The sequence below is a fragment of the Cucurbita moschata genome, unplaced genomic scaffold (genome assembly GCF_002738365.1).
Source record: "Cucurbita moschata cultivar Rifu unplaced genomic scaffold, Cmos_1.0 Cmo_Scf00050, whole genome shotgun sequence".
Lineage (NCBI taxonomy): Eukaryota > Viridiplantae > Streptophyta > Magnoliopsida > Cucurbitales > Cucurbitaceae > Cucurbita > Cucurbita moschata.
Window position 1 is genome coordinate 946,677 of NW_019268566.1, and position 5,315 is coordinate 951,991.

The following is a 5,315-nucleotide window of genomic DNA, read 5'->3' on the forward strand; positions in this document are numbered from 1 at the left end:
TGAGAAATAAATAACACCAAAGAAGGAAAAAAGAAATTAAAATATTTGGAGGATTTATTAGATTATTTAATCCAAATGATTCTTAACCTCATCAAAATCAGAGTACGACATATCCGACGAGACGACAAGACGTTTGAATAAGTAACGTGATAAACCATACCTATATCTCTAGGCGCTATTCTATCTGATTATGTTAAAAACGCTTTCGAATACGTCGTTTTGGAACTAATTTTAAATCTCTTTTCCTTTTTAGGTATCTTTTTCCACACCCAAAATTTGCATGTATCATGTTATTCATTAATTGAATCTAATTCTATGTTATCGAGATTGATATAAAATTTAAAGCGATTTCAGATTACGTCTTAACGTAATAAAATTTTCTTTCTAAATCGTGTACGATTTCTTAGAATTTAGAGGTAAATTACTTATTTAACCTTGTTTTACTATAGTAATAATTTGATTCTCTTTTTCTTTCTCGGGTCCTGTCTAAAAAAAATAAATTCGAATGGGTGTGGTTGAACTCAATTTAGTTTTCGGGAATCCACAAAACACCTCAACTTGTTCATTTATTTGAATCCAATCGAATCTAATCTAAATAAATTTATAACTAAGCTCGAACCGTACGAATTGAATGAACCAAATTTAAGGATCACCGAATGTCATTTTTTTCAAACGGACAATTAAGAGTCATGTGAGCATGGCCAGAAACCCTCGACAAATGGCTAACTACCAACCAACACCCACACAGAATCACAGAGCCACACGTTGTTGATAGCCATCCATGTGCTTTTGACCAACATCCCTCCTCCCTAGCTGTGATTTAATTAATTTTTTAGGTAAAACAATAGATTAGAGGTCGAGATTGATTAATCATTTATTATGACATGTCATATCAAGATCTTACGTGCTAGAACTTCTAATAATATCGTTTTATTTTTAGAGAAATTGTTATTTCTTGTATTATATAGAGTTGTTTCCGTTTTAATGAATGTACGATTATATGGTTGTTTTCGTAACGAAATAAGACCATCCGATATGACATGCAAGTTCATAAATGCATGGGTATCGATTTAAACATCTTCAAGCTTATTTTGTCTTTTAAAGATGCCAAATCCAAAGTCAAAAGCTTTCTACGTGCTGTCAAATTATATTATTCTAAATTAATTATTACTAGAGATGTGTACCGATGGAACGGTTACGAAAAGTTTCAAATTTTCATTTTTTTAGGGAGGGGTGGGAATTCTCTACGAGAAATTTGCTGTTCTACCAACATAAATTGTAATATTACAATATAGTGTATAACAGTAAAATGGTATGACATTGTCCACTTTCAACATAAGCTCTCATGTTTTTGTTTTGAGTGTTTTGGGCTTACCCAAAACGCTTCGTACCAATAAAAATGTATTTCCTTACTTATAAATCCATGATCATTCCCTAAATTAGCGGACTCCCTCCCAACAATTCTCGACAGAGCAAACTCAGAGGATAAAATCTACTTTCGTTACCGTCTTCGGACAAACCCAAAAAAGACAATATCTACTTTTGTTACCGTCATGCTACGTACTCAACAATACTTCCCACTAATCGACCGATACAGTTTTCATGATCAGTAGACACCACTATCAGAAAACTATTTGTTTTGTTTTTTTATTGAAAAAAAATAAAAGCAAGACCATCTCTTTTCTCACCTTTTGATGGTAGCCCATCATAGAGATAAAAAGAAGATGCCAATCTTTTGTCTTGGGACACACTTTAATGTTGGTGCCAAATTTTGGACAATGATCTTGACGACACTAGAAGAATAGCTATGATTTGAGCAACCAAAAACTTAACTCGTTTTAATTTAGCTAATGTGTTTAATAATTTGCAAAAGAAGTAAGGTCGGAGTAGCTTGTGAGATTGAGAGAATGTTTACTTCAAAAAGTTTAATTTTTTGGTGAAAAAATGTCTTAAACGTTAAAAAAAATCATTTCAAACGCACACTAATCATCAGTATTTATCGATCAAAGTGACCATAAATCGGAGACGCAAGTCTGCAATGTTTTGTAACGGTTGGAGCTAGAAATTTAAATTTCTATAAATTAGGTTAGTAAAACATTATATTATAAACTAAACTTGATTATAAATGTCAAATATTCTTAATGTTCGTAATAATCTGGTATGGTACGGTTGGTTTGTAACTCTATTTCGAGTTCGTTTGGTTAACCAACCTGATTTTTTTTCTTTTTTCGATTTTCAAAAATTCAACCCAACCCAAATCATAAAAAATAAAAAAAATTAAAAAAAAATCTAATCCAACCCAAATTTGGACCTCTCTAAAATCAAAGCTAAAACCAAAATCCATCATTGAGCTCCTTTTTTGTATAGATCGATCAGAGTGTGTGTTTTGGAATGCTTATCACCTAATAGAAGTAGTCGATATCATCATTGCCACCATTTATACTGTAGTTCTGAATAGTGTTCGTGTTGGCCCATAACTTTAATGTATTTTACACGTGATGGATAAGTCTTTATAGATTTAGTTAGGTCAAGTTTCCACTTGCATAAACCATGATGAACATATATCAATAATCGAAAGTGAGACCAATCATGGATATGATATTGAAGTTTTGATAAATAAAAAAATGAATCGCAACTCATCAGCTTTACATTTTAGGTTAATCTATGATTTAGCATGGAATTAGAACACGAGGTTGTATATTCAAACTGCTATAACGTCATTTCTTCCAAATTAATATTACTCTCTTCTCGAGCACTTTCTACAAATTTTAAAGCCTATAAATAAAGAGAAATATTAAAATATTGATATAATTAAGTTAACATTAACCGAGAAATAATATGCTCTTTAGAATAAGACAAAAGTATTTTGCACGTGAAACAAAAACGAGGAACGTCCAAAATAAAAAATAATATCATTGACAAGATTCATTATGCATCAATATTACTCGGAAATAATTCAAAAAACGGTCTCCTCTTCTAATGATTATGTCGGGCCAAGAAAATGTTGAAATTAGTTTTTTTTTTAATTAAATTTAGAAATCTTGAACTTAATTTTTTTAAAAATTAAATTTAAGAGAAAAAAAACACTAAGAAAACTTACTTTTATGTATTTTATTTACTGAATTAAGTTAATATTAGTATTTTTTACCGTAGAAAGGAAAGAAATTTAATAAAAATTACCCAAGTATGCTATGAACATGATTGACTCAAAGTGGTTGTAATCATGATCAAGTCCTGTCACTAAACACTAAAGTGGTCACTTTAGATGTTATGTCAATAGGCTAAGGGTGGAGGGACCAATAGTAAGATTCCCTCGACACCATTATTTTATATTTTCTTATTCTCTTAGGCACGAAAAGATTATGAGTTTATATTCTGATACTAACACAAATGGGTTCAAATTAAATCACTAATTAAACTAAATTTAATTATATCATACTTTTAACATCTTCACAACACGAGACCTCCAACTCTAATACCTAGAGATGTCCATTTAAACTAGAAATGAAAGAAAGAGCAGAAATATCTCCTAGAATTTTTCGAAGAGAATTCCTGTGAGGAATTCCACAGAGATAAAAACTAAAATAGGAGGTGGTTCCTTGTCCCCGTCTCCATCTCCATCCTACCTCGTAGATATCTCTGTTGATACTATATTTAATCAACTATATGGCAATGTCTCCATTGATACTATATAAGAGTACCTCGTAGATATCTCTGAGATGAAATAAGTGTTCTTAAGTTTTATGGTAAAAAGCTAAATGATGAACGAAAAGACTAGAAAAATAATTGTTATCTGATGCGTCATAGTGGCATGATGCACGAAAAGAACTACCATGTTGATGGGTTTGGAGTGCATTGGAAAAGTTTCAACCCTAATATGATGTTTCAAATCATTGTGTTTTGAAAATAATATTATTGGTCTTTAAAATGAGAGGGGGAAATAGTGTTTTCTATTTATGAACAATTTTGTGAAAGATTTTATTACCACCAAAAATTATGTCCATGGAAATGTAGCTTTTCAAAAAAAGGAAAGAGAAGAGAATGGTACTTGGTGGCTATGACGAGAAAAGTATTTTCAACTAATCATAGCGTAGTAACTCCACCGTTGGGGTCGGTAAATACAAGTACATGCAACATAGGGTTTTGCTTTCCAATTCAGGCAAGGTTGGATATGCAATACTTCTATACACATATCTCACGCACGTGCATATAGACCCACAGGCGGACTTGTATATGTACACCTGACCCTAGCTCGTCGAACTAGCATACGCTCAAACTACCAAACACCACAAAGTGAAAAAGCCCGCATAATATCATGACATACATAAATATTGTAAGATACACGTTCATACTAATCATAACAAGGAAGCATCTCTATGCATATGACACACGTAAATGCATGAGTTTCTCATAGTTCAAAATCATAGCATAAGTTTAGGTGCAAGTCAAATCTCCTTTCATAATAACATAATGAGCCTAGGAAACGTGCTAATGCAGTTCTTGTCGTGTTTTTCATACTTAATGTGATTTACATGACGTGGTGTGTAGAGGTTTACGCATTATGAGTATGACATAATCACATTATAGCATACTAACATAACTTAGAACCGACCCACCAGATGTTAAAGAACTTGAGACTTGACGGTGGTGAAGACAGACATGTAAGGGTGTGTGGAGGAAGTCATGTGGGCTATGCAGCTCGCATTTAATAGCAGAGGTTTGGAAAATAACTATTTACTCACTTACTAACACCAATTGTGAACAAATATTTATTAAGTTTGGCCACAAATTTGTCACTCACATTACACCATGAGCTGTAACCCTACTTGACAACAAAAATATTATATCCATTTTATGTCACCCATTACTTTTTAATGCCATTAACTTCCTTTTTCTTTTGGATTTATTCTCTTCCTTTCATTCTATTTGGCTGAGAATTTTGAGAGTTATGTGATCTTTATGAAATTTTTAATTTGGATTTGATGCATGGTATTAATGAATAAAAAGAACCTGAACTACTCGACCTAAACCATGAAGATTGAGTTAGGTTAGATCTTTTTCGATTTGAGTTGAGTTGAATTTTTAAAAAATAAAAAATTTAGTTTGGTTCTTAGATTAGACTAACTTGACCAACTCAAAAATAGTGTTCATAGTCCCATATTTTGGGGCTTTTAAAAATATTTGACATTTGCAACAGATGTTAGTGATGAGCTGTGACTTTTGAATATTTTATTTTTGAAATAACTGAACAAATGCATAACATGAAAACTCAACTCAATCCGACTCGAAAATAGAGGATTAGGTTAGGTTGTGAA